Below are 12,548 nucleotides of genomic sequence, written 5' to 3' on the forward strand. Positions count from 1 at the left end.
TATGAAAACCTGTCCCACCTATCATCTCCTGCAACCTACAAAATTAACAGCCCAGTTTTCACAGCCTTTAGTCTGACCAAGATCGCACTCGGCTACACTCAGGGCTGAAAATTTGACAAATTGCTCCCTGACTATGGGGTTTTGAACTTCCATAGAAATACCTGAGAGGAGGCTCAGCATGAACTAAACAGTCAAATTGCTGAGGGGTTTGATGATCTGCACAAATTAGTGTTGTATCACATGAAATCATCCAAACCGCATCGCTGACCGAGCCTCGTGGTGTTCTGCCTGCACCGCAAAGCCTCCCTTGCTAGCCTCAGGAAGCTGGCTCACCGTGCTGACCCTAGCTGTTTGAAAACCCGGATACATCTGGAAAAGTTGTAATAACTTTTCTGGATTGCCTTAAAGTCAACTTTGTATGAAAATTCAACAAAGAGTGGTACCGAGGCAGCCTGCAGCCTCCCCTTGGTGGCAGCCAGCCAGTGCTCCCAGCTCTGCCTCCCCGAGTCGAGCCCCACATTTCAGCGGGTGCCAGGCAGGAGCAGTGCCCGGCCGGGCTTCAGCTCATTCCTGGAGCAAAGCCAAGCCCACAGAAGAATGGCATTACAATGCTGTTGATACCAAAGTCCACGCAGTTTACAGATCCAAGTGTTTAATATCCACTCAACCCCACCCCACCCCCCCAAAAAAAAACCAACAACAAAACAACAAAAAAACCCCAAACCCTCTATCAAAATGTATTACTCTGTTTCAATGGAAAAAAAAAACAACCAAAACTAATAATTTCACTTTCAGGGCCTTTGTTTCCTCTGGCAGAGCGGAAGAACAGAAAGGACATTGTGTATCTGAAGGTAAAACACACAACATTTCTAAAGATTAATTACTTTTCTCCTTATGATATTTACCATTTCCATCTCAAAACTTAGAATATAATGTTTATTCCTTTTTTAAAATTGATTTTATTTTTTTTATTATTATTATTTTTAGCCACAGAATACCTGATTACATACAGGTGATAACTACAAGCTGTATGTCCACCTTGAAAGGGAAATAAATCATATCTGAAACAATTTTATCTTGCTTATCGGGGAAAAAATACATTCATGTGGGCTTCATAGTTACAGGAACAAGAACAAATGAATACTGAATTGTTCAGAAAACAAAGCACTTGAGCCACTTGGCTCATGTCCTGGTTAACAGTGTTGGTGAACTAACCACCTTCTGCATCCTTTTCTATACATTTATGTATGTTGTGGTTTGACCTCAGCCAGCAACTAATCCCCACCCAGCTACTCGCTCACTCCCCCACGGTGGGATGGGGGAGAGAATCAGGAGAGTAGAAGTGGGAAAAATCATGGATGGAGATAAAGCCAGTTTAATTGGTAAAGTAAAAGTCACGCACCCAAGCAAAGCAAACCAAGGAATTCATTCACTGCTTCCCATGGGCAGGCAGGTGTTCAGCCATCGCCAGGGAAGCAGGGCTCCATCACACAAAATGGTTACTCATGAAGACAAATGTCATCACTTTGAATGTCCCCTCCTTCCTTCTTCCCCCAGCTTTATATGCTGAGCGTGCCCCTCCATGGTATGGAACTTCCCTCTGGCTAGTTCAGGTCAGCTGTCCTGGCTCTGCTCCCTCCTGGCTTCTTGTGCACCTCCTCACTGGCAGAGCATGAGAAACTTGAAAAGTCCTTGATTTAGAGTAAGCATTACTTAACAACTAAAACATCAGCATGTTATCAACATTATTTTAATACTAAATCCAAATCAGAGCTCTGTAATAGATACTGAGAAAAAAATTAACTCCATCACAGCCAAAACCAGGACAATGTAGTCCATACTGGAGTCTCTGCAAAATAAGCTCTACATAACCTAAACCAGAGAAATCTGATAACGTTAATTTGTGAATGCATGAATCCCAAGCCTTGGAATTAAACTTGAACCCTTAATAAATAAAAGAGAAATTAGTAAGTGTGGGTCATTTTGTAGCTTTACATACCCTGTAGCCTTTCTTGTCTAACTCCCAAAATAAGGTGTCTATTTCAATATTCAATTTTCCATAAACAAAAAAACCTGTTATTCTAGCCCTGCACTGAATTTCATCTAGACACCAGATATGATCAGGATTTGGGGATTTTATTTTGCTGTTACCTCAGGTATATAAGAATCTAATCTAAAGCTGACTAGCATTTTTCCACATACCTGCATTGAGTCCATTAAGAGGATTAATATCAGACACCAAAAAATGGGTTTTAAATATTTTTTAAGAAATAGGTATAGAATTATTTTGACATAGTTGGGAAATTAGAAATACATGGTGGCAATTTCATACTGCCTTTTCTTGTTAACAGGAATGTAACATAGTTATACTTAGCTCAGTTCAGTCTTACACACAGAAATTTAGACATTATTGCCCAACTATGACTTTTTGACATAGGGAATAATGTTGTTTTTTAGATGAGAATATCTTCATCTTATCAAAGAGAAGAGAGATAGCAGCATATCTTTTCCTCTTCCTTTCAGGCATTTATCAGTAAGAAAAATCTATTCACCTGTGGTGGCAGAAAAAAGGAAACCATGATTCACACAATGCAAAGTAAATTCTCAGTCTTTGCCATATCAAATAATGCTCCACTTCTTTTCTTACCCAGCTAGGATCGCTGGTGTTATGACGGGCAGCCAGTGTTATTCTGTTAGATAAGTGGGTTGAAATGCTCAGTACCTTTTTATTTTCTCCAGTGAGCAGATTTAATCAATGCCACAAGGGAACCCCTTAAACATTGTTGGACTGCTTCAAAAGAAGCGAGAAAGGGACCATGCTTCTAGCGATTTATTCTTTTAGGTTTAAGCATGTTTACCTGAAAAGAAACACTATTTGTAGATTCTTGAGTCCATTCTCTAATTATGTTGTTTAAAGTCTGCATATTGAGATTACTTTCTACCACACTGGCTTCTGATGCCCCTGACTCTGGCACCTCATCTGTGCCAGATGGGATCCTATGGTACCCAACACCAGAAATGGGACCAGTTCTTCCACCAGCTTCTGACACAGAGGCCTCCAGTAACCTGATTTGCTGGATGGCATCCTGATGGCCAAAGCAGCTTTCATCTTTCTTTCTAACATCACCTGAGCAGCTCCTTTTCCCTTAGTGCTCAGGCAGCACAGCCTGTGTGATGGAACATGGGAAGAAATTCACTCATGGCCTTTATGCAGCTCAAACTGTGCACAACTGCGCTTAACCTCAAGAAGGGCAATATTTGCATGCCACAGGAGATAACAGTGATTACCAGCAGGTTGGTCTTTTGTGCCTGTGGACATAATCCCACAGAAGACACAAACTCACTTTTTCAGTGTTTGTGATCTGGAAAGCAAAACCCAGAACAGCAAGCAGCCCTCGCAGCCTTAGTAGATGCAGAGAAAGATTAGCTGTGAGTAGTTGTGGTTGTCTTCAATACAGAAAGGACAGAGGATGTGAGGTCTGAGGCACAAAATTGAGGGTGCTGCCAGGAAACAAGTGAACAGAAAAGAAGGGAGGGGGGAGGGGGAAGGGGGAGGGGAGGAGGGGGAATAGGGATAAAGATGATACCCCCTTCCTCATGGCAGGCCAGGAAATGTTCCTGAGCTGCACTGGCAGCAGCAACACATAGGGGGTACACTGGTTTTTTTCTGCTGCTTCCCATCCCTCACTTGTGCACAGCCCTGACAGGCTGGTGTCACTCAAACTGCATGTGCAGGGGGCAGAAGGTACTGACCAAGTCCAGGACCTTTGTTTTCTGACTTAAGATTTAGGACCTGCCAAGCAGCACTTGGGCATCAGCGTTGTGAAATCCTTCCAACCCTCTGCGTGGGAACTGGTGCCAGGATAAGGCAGAATGGAGTAAATTGGAGTCAGTATGATCCTGTATGGATGACGGGGCAAAAGTGAAAATGGGTATCAAATACTGGAAGCATTTTGGTGATTACAAGCAGAACGGTAGGTCCTGACTGTTACAGAGACCACAATATTCACAGCTCTGCACTGCACAGGCTTTACTTGCAAAGACCACTCAATTTCAAGTCACACAAAAATGCATTTTTAAAATCTCACTACAGTGACAATTGCCCGATATGATTTTCACAATACTTAAAACTCAAGAGTTTGGGTTTTAAAAAGCTAACCACACCCCCAGTCATTCATATTTTAGGAATCATACCCAGAATCGATAAATTAATTTTTTTTGTATTTATACTCATTGTTGTATCCAAACTAGTAGTGGTTTTGAAAACAGATAGAAAAATAATGAAATGTTCCAATAGGCAAAATTTACATTTTGCTGAAACATAATGAGTCTAATATAAGATCACCCCCAGTGTGTCAGACATGATGTACGTGCAGTAAAAGACAGTTTAAATCCAAACATTTTTAGAATTAGATAAATTACTATTATTATTATTTCTTTGATGTGGAACTGGGGCAAATGGATTCTATCACGCTAACAGCTGACAGGCACCTGACATCTCCTGAGTCCCAGTGTAGCTCTCTTTTTGGTTTGATAATTAGGCCTTCACTAAGATAATAAAAAATGTATTCACGAAACCAGAAGAGGCAGCTAACACCTTATCTCTGTATTAAAGATTTGTAACTGGTAACAGGACTGTTAGTGTATTTGATTTCATTTAACAAAGTCAAGTCAGTCATCAAGCTGCAGTCTAACAAATGAGTTTTAAGTTCTCCTTTGGGAAACTGGCTGAAAACAGTTTTAGTATTATAATAACTTTGTTAATTCAGCATCCAGATAGCAGGATTGTACAGTCAGGAGTTCCAAACCCTATAAAGCAGCAGTCCTTATATTTTCATATATACTGACCAGCAACATGTCCTCTCAGGCTGTCACTAATAATTGTGATAATCATTTAAACAGGAAAAGCAATTGCTGCAGGGAACTGTCAGCCATCATCATCGGTCTTTCTTCAAGATACTTGAAGGAAAGAGGAAAACAACAACTAAACAACAATAGAAACAGTACAACCATTTGATTTTGCTACTAAATGGTTTTGTGCCAAACCAATTTCTTTCTTAGGTTGACAAGGAGGCTAAATAAAGTTTTACTGCTGCCAGTCACACAAGTTTTTGAATGTCAGCACAGCACATGAACCTGCATAAGCTGCTTTAGTGTGAGAAAGCGGGATACAGGGAAAAAAAGAACAACTCGACATAAAGGAATAGGCCATTACAGTTTACAGCATTTAGGATTAACTGTGATACCAAGAGTTTAAAATGCAGGTTGTGTAAATCCTGTTTTCTGCTAAAGGGATACTGACACTGCAAATAGATTTTTACAAGCAACGTTCTCCTAGGTATGATTTTTCTCCTAAAAAAGCATAAATTAATACAATACACTAGGAAAGCAACTTGGGCCAGTTCCAAACGGCCCATCCTGCAGATGTCCAGCTCTGCCTGTTGAAGCTGGCACTCTGGATTTCCAGGCTGCTTAGAGCTGCCTGTGGTTAGGGGGGCTGGAGGTGTTTGTGTGGGTTTTTTGTTTGTGTTTGAGAGGTTTTTAAGTTTGTTTGTGTAAAGCCAAGTTCTTTCATTTAAGCACTGTTGCAGGCAACGTTAGATCATGGATCGGCATGAAGTGTTAATAGCCCTTGAACGCTCCCTCCCTCCAGCCCATTTCCTCACGAGGGAGGAATGTGTGTGGGAGGGACCCACTGGCCCATCTCCTCCGGAGCTGACCTTGCTGGCTGCTGCAAAACTGGAATCACATGAAGTGGTTATGTTAGGACACCCGAGGCCATGAACTGACATCTCCCTTTTTAAAAAGCACACAAAATAAAGTGGGTAAGCAGCAGCCCATTGCCGTGGTGCCTGGGGTAGCTTTGGCTCGAGGGGTGCAGTCCCCTCCGCACCCTTTGCCCGTCCTCCGGAGCCACACCTCTCTTCCAGCACAGAGAAGAATATCCAACAGTATCCACCCTCATATCTGCTTTTGTTTATAGTATTTTAATCTTTTGGATACTAGCATTGTGTTTCAATTCAGCTTTATGAAACAATAACACCTTTTAATTTTCCTATTCTTGAATAAGCACCCTAGGCTTGTCAGGGAGCCCCTGATAAAGAAGCAGCTGTAAATGAGGCTGGGTTTGATTAGGCAGTGATATACACTGGCACTTCTTTTATCAACCTGAGGACGAGTAGTGCAATACCTGAACACATAACCAAGTTGAGGAGATGATGTTATTAAAACAAATAAAGTGCAAGTTAATGTGTTTCGCAACAGTCTTGTCTGATAAAAATATACTGGAGACACTGAGGCTTTCACTAATTAGGAAGATAAGATGTTGTAAAGGTGGAAGGCCACTAGATCTGCAAGAATTTATGAGGGGAATTTATAGGTCAAGGAAACCCAGCACCATGAACTGCTTCTCACACAGAAAGCTGGGGGATTTGGGGAGGAGAAAACATAAGAGAAAGGCAAACAGATAATTTACGTCAGACATAAACCCTATTCACTATTAAGACCTAGCCACCAAGGTCAGGTGCAATAAACTCTTTATCTCATACTGATTACCTGGGAAGTGGAGTAATTACACATGAAGAAATTGCTTATCAAAGCAGTGACCTCACGCTCAGGCCAGGACCATTCCTTAGAAATCCTGAGCATAGCTTCCAGGAGGTTCACATTTAGTCCTATCACTTCTCAAATCAAGTTTGCCCCATTTGTTACAGCCCAGGAGATATTTCTCCCTGGTTGCTATGTCATATGGTATTAGAAATTGTATTTGCCACCCAATCTTTGATACAATTGTTTAACATAATTGAGCTGCTGTTGCTACTGATGGAGGAGATGCCCTCTCCTCCCCCCTAACCACATCTCACTGCTGAAAAGGGGAAAGCAAGATACATTCACCCTGCCTGCGCAAGGACGGGTCCTGGTGGGAGATCCTGGCCGAAGTCTGTGGTGTCTTTTCCAGCTGCAGCAGGTTTGCAGTGTGCTGCTGGAGGACACCACACACAGGGAGCCAGCCCTGCTGAGACACACGATGCTGCGGGGGGAGGTTTAGTGCACAGTCCTGGGAAATGGCCACTCTCTCCTGCTGGCGATGGGAGGTCCAATCCTCTGGACTTGCAGCTTCTGCAAGCTGGATGGGATGAGTTAGCCTGCAAGTCTATGCAGGTAGGCTCTGCAGGTTTCTGGAACCAATATGCTCTTTAGGCAGATCTCAAAAATTGAGGTAAAAGCCTTTTTTACTCTATTATTTACAATTATTCTATATGGTTCTCTTTCAATGATCCTTCCCGGAATTTCAAAGCATATAATTTCTGCCTAAGTGGATCTGTATTAGCATTAACCAGTATTTTCTATAGCTTTAGAACTAGGACAAATGTTTTACACCATTTACTCGTTATTTCCTCCAAGTTAATAATATAAAATACTTGCTGGTAGAGCTGCGTACAACTACTCTGGTCTCATCTGACAATAATGACCTGATCCAAAGGCTAACCTTTATTGATCGGGCTTTGCATGAAGCCCTGTGGTTTTAATGCTTCACTGTAGCATTGGAACTCTAAAGCATTCTATGTCAACAAAGTTTGCAGCTAAGATGCTGCTGCTTTATAAACAACAGACTGAACAAAGCTATTTACAAAATCTAATTTCCAGGACAGTGTGGAAAAGAGACAAGTCTGATCTCTTTAGTACAGGTTATTCATTTGATTTACTACTTCTGCTATGATATATCTCCATCAGGAAAGGCTTCTATTTTAGGGTTTTTTTACAGTTAAGTGATTTAGAGTACAAAGTTCACCAAGAACTCTAACACATATTTGTAGTGATAAATATATATGGTGCCAAGCACATCAATGCTGCATGATGCATTTTGCTTCTCTGCAGATTTCCTTAAAACATTTTTCCTTCTTAATCATCTTCTACCACTGATATTCCTCAAACATAAAATAAGAGAACATTATAGCTTGAACAGATCAGCAGTTCATTGGGTAACCATGACTTCACCAAGCAGATGTTTATTTTGTAATGAAGATCTATCATTTCCACTGAGCACACATTTGTAAAGATCATATTAGACTTCACAGTTAGTTGAAAGCATCCATTTACTTCTGATAGAAAATTTTTTATTCTCCATGTGTCCTTCTCTGCCTCCTGCTCATTTTGTTCCCATGACACTTGCTTTTTCCTTCAGCTCAGGTTACCCTGTGATTTTACAGGGAATCATCTCAGTCAGACTCCTCTTCCCAAGCTCCACAATCATTCCACCTTTCCCTGACATCAGGCCAACGGCCTTACCCAGGGTGGTGACAGTTCAGCTAAAACACCGTGTGCCCTGAAAAGTTTTAAACCTACCACTGCCAAGACAGGATTGAGCAAAAGACTGAAAGAATTGAGATAAGTAATTTTATGAGACTGCTTATACAAACAGGTGATTCCGAAGTCAGGTGACACATACAGTTTCCCACCCACCCCTGCCCCAGCCCTATTAACCACACCGCTCAGTGATAATGCACTCCCAGCCGGTGTGCATATGGAAGCCATACTCATATACACACCGGAGGAGGTAAGTTTTTCTGTTTGGAAAAAAAAAAAAAAAATCAGGATGAAATGCCTATTCCCACCGGTTCCAACCACTGCAGCTAAAAGCAAACAGTTTTAGCTTACGGAAGTTTTAGTGGATGATGCACACACACTGTATTTAGGTGTCACACTTCCTGGTACATTGGACATCAGCATATCAGTAGGTGTTTCTCTGCATGTGCTGAACAAAGCCTTTCCAAAAGGCACACCCAGTCTGTTTACACAGCACTTTACAGTCCTCCTTGGCTTTTACGCCTCTTGTCCTTACCTTATTGCTCCGAAACTTGCATATTATTTCCTCCTGGCTGCTTGCAGTTATTCAGCAAAGCCAGAAGCAAATGCACCCATTCAGGCTATCCTCAGTGGCAAGCACAGCACCACTTCACATGGCCTGTGTTTTTAACAACATTGGTCCGGTACCACTGATATGAAGAAATAGTGTGAAATAGGGACAATGGACAGCAATTGTGACTGTATATGTCTGCTCAAGGAATGTGGGTATGGTGACTGGTCACGGGTGTGGTGTCTGGTCACATAGCCATACAGCTTTGAGGAGACACCTACTCTTCTTCCTCCAACAAAGGGGCTATTTATAAAAAGGATGAGAAAAGGATGAGAGACATTCCAATGTTATCTAGAGGGAGCTCTAAGTCTCCTTGCTGGAGAAGATCGGGTGGTCACTAGGACACGAATCACCTACAAACCTGCAAGACCACCACATTCCAGGCAAAGGACTGATAAGCTTATTAACATACAAAGCCAGAGTAAGCAGGTTTAGGTAACGAATATGTATAGGCATTAATTGAATATTCATTTGTTTTATTGTATAAATGTGAGATGGATCATCACTTCGGGCATGCACGCTTGTGGTGGAGCGATCCCCCGTGCATCTGCGCGCAATAAACATACCTACTTTATAACTTTCGAGTTATAGAGTTTAATTCCGTACGTCACCACAATGATGAATATGATAGGGGCGTCCAAGTGGATGCAGGGCATCAATAATGACACATCTTGCAGATCACTGAAAACTAAAAATGTCTTTATTTTTCTATTAGCCTCCATTAGGAAAGGAAAGGAAAGGAATCAAACTGTGGGACTGTATTGACTTTGCTGGGACAATAGCCACAACCCTGTGTCAAGGACAGAATACATTGTACACCACTAATTCTTCTTGGGGTTTCACTTTTCTGCAAGCTTGTATTAGATGACACCATGTTATATCAGGCCTTCGACAGTCTGCAGCAATAAAGGCAGAGATAAAACAGCTCCTGATAGGGAACTATTGAATTCACTTATTTACTAAATTGTTAACTTCCACTGAACTTGTTTTTATCTGAGCTGTTGCATTTTTAGAGCGTTAGAGTGATGTTACTGAGGTATGGCAGGCTCAAGTGAAAACATTTCAGAATCAAATGTTTATCAAATCAGAATTGTTCCAAATTCTAAGGAGTTCAAAACGCACATCTAGCTCTTGATTTGAACGCTGACATGTAAAAAATTCCCTTGAATTGCAAACAGAAAGGACTTGTCTAACCCTAGTCTTATTTTCAAGGGGAACTTACAGTTCCAGGTGCAGTGTTGCTGCCCTGGTGTTAGGCAATGCTGAAGGCTGCAGGAAGCATCATTTGTGGCTCTCGGTGCTCAGGTGCTCTGAGCCTTCATCTACAACCATATGGAACTAGAGATAGGAGAGAATCTAAAGTGAATAAATAATTGAAAAATAATCTTTTTTACTCCTATGCTATAGCACTCAGCAAACTACTCTATATAATAGCAAAAATATATCCACTGGATTTGCAAAGCAAATAGGATTTTTCTTTTTTAAATAAAATAGTTTTTTGACACTTTGGGTTCTTCATGAAACCCAGAAGCAATTAGAAAAAAATGCTCAAAACTTTCATTTGAATTCTAGAAAAGTACGAAGCATGCAAGGTATTTCTAGTAGTGGTCTTTATTTTGGTCCCAGGCTGTATTTCTTATTTCAGTCTTGCTTGGTATGTAGGGGAATTATCATAAAAGCTGCCCAAAATGATTTCTGATAGCAAAACATAATTCTTCAAGGGTCTAGAAAAAACACATGGATAGCGAACTAATGCAGTCGTTAGCCTTGCCCAAAAATTCACCATGCTTCTGCAAGCAGTCCATTAACAACTAAGAAAAGACTTAGGAAGCAACACTTGACACGCACTGTGAGATTTTCTTTCTGTAAATGTCCTCATCTGGAGGTGGGGAAGGAGGGGCAAGAAAAAAAAATAATCCAGGATCATTTCTAGATAGAAACAGGAATTTCTCTGTAGAGCAATGCCTGCAACAGAAACTTGTGGGGTTTTTGCAGTTTTGTTGGGTTTGTGTTTGAGGTCTTTTTAAATGCAAAACATCCGTAATGTAAATAGGGCACTTACCTGATGTAGTTGGCCCAGAGCAAAATAAGTGCTTCAAATTAATATCTTAAAGTGGAAAAACATGTCGAGCTAGCAAGTCCTGTTGAAATGACTTGCAGGAAGATTTTGCCTTCAATACTCACCCAGCTGCCAGAATAAAAGCATTATTAGACATACTATGACTGGCCTATAGAAACTTAAAAACAGAAAATGTGCAGTGTGCAACTCCCTATTTTACAGCATCATGCACCCGAAGTGAAAATTTCCATTTGGCGATGGAGGAGGGGATGCCCCAGCCCAAGGACGGCTATGAGTCTCTCTCGGTGCTGCCTCATGGCTCACTGCAGCTGGTCCTGCCTTTTGTTTTTCCATAGTGCTATTTTACTTCATGGAATGCTGAGCCTGATCTGTCAACCGTTACTGGAAAGTACTCCTTCTTTAGATAAACAAGCATCAGAATTAATGAGGTCACTCAAGTAAGTGGGGACTTTCTTCTCAATTCAGATTTTATGTGAGAGCTCAGGAGCTTTTGTCAACATTTTTTATTTACATAGTTATTAGAGGATTAAACATGCAAGGTGCTGGGTTCTTTAGAAATAAGAGCATGCAAAGTGCTCACTTAGCTTAAAGCATTCAAGCACTCTCCACGCTTATCTGCTTGCCATTATCCAGATTTCAGGACCTATTCTGTGCCAGAGCCCATGTAATAAGAAATACGTAGAACTGAACCCGCAACCTGTGAAAACACTGAACTTGGGTTTATATAAGATTGCCTCACTTATTTATTCCTCATGAATGAGGATATTAAATGGAAGGGATAAATTTAATCCGTGCAATACAGTACATTTATTTCAAAACCAAGACTGACAAACCCGCTGTGCAAGTACCGGCACTGCACGGCTTCGTAGCCAGCCCCAGGGCTCCACACTGCAAACAGCCACCAACAACAGAACTTCTCTGTGTGCCTTTTCGATAACCGGTGAGACTCAAGGTTCCTTGGATTGAACAGTCCTGTGTACATCCACACAGAAGGTTTCATATGAAACCTGTACCTTTCAAGTAGATCTGTGGGGTATTGAGGCAAATGAGGTCAGGACTCCGAGCCCTACAGCAACGACGTAATAACTATGTTTAGCCTTTGCCAGAAGAAAATGAAAGCAAGAACAATGGTGAGAAGTCTCTGTATGGTTTTTGCAAAGAGAGTCTGAAGAATTAGACCTGATTGTGAACTGAGATGAATTTTCAATGGCAATCTAGGAGATCACAACTATGTGAGGTCACCTGAAGGTCTCCTTTTCACAGTGGCAGGAGTTCACTGTCATTTGGGATAAAGAAATGAACGCGCTTTGGGGGCACAGTCACTGGGCACCTATCAGTCTCTGTCCTTCTGACCTTTCTTTTGTAAAAGATTACTGTGGTTTTATAAGCATAATACTAACAACTGTGGAAAGAAAGCAGAAAGTTGTATCTGGCCAAGGCTGTCTTGCTCCAAAAAGTAGGTATTAGTCTCTTTAAAATTGCTTTTTAAACTTCATTTCGGAGGAGTGAAGTAGCAAAATGCTGATAAATCATGAATAAACTGCTGTCTCA

This window comes from Falco cherrug, chromosome 11, assembly GCF_023634085.1.
Source record: "Falco cherrug isolate bFalChe1 chromosome 11, bFalChe1.pri, whole genome shotgun sequence".
In the NCBI taxonomy this organism is placed as follows: Eukaryota; Metazoa; Chordata; class Aves; order Falconiformes; family Falconidae; genus Falco; species Falco cherrug.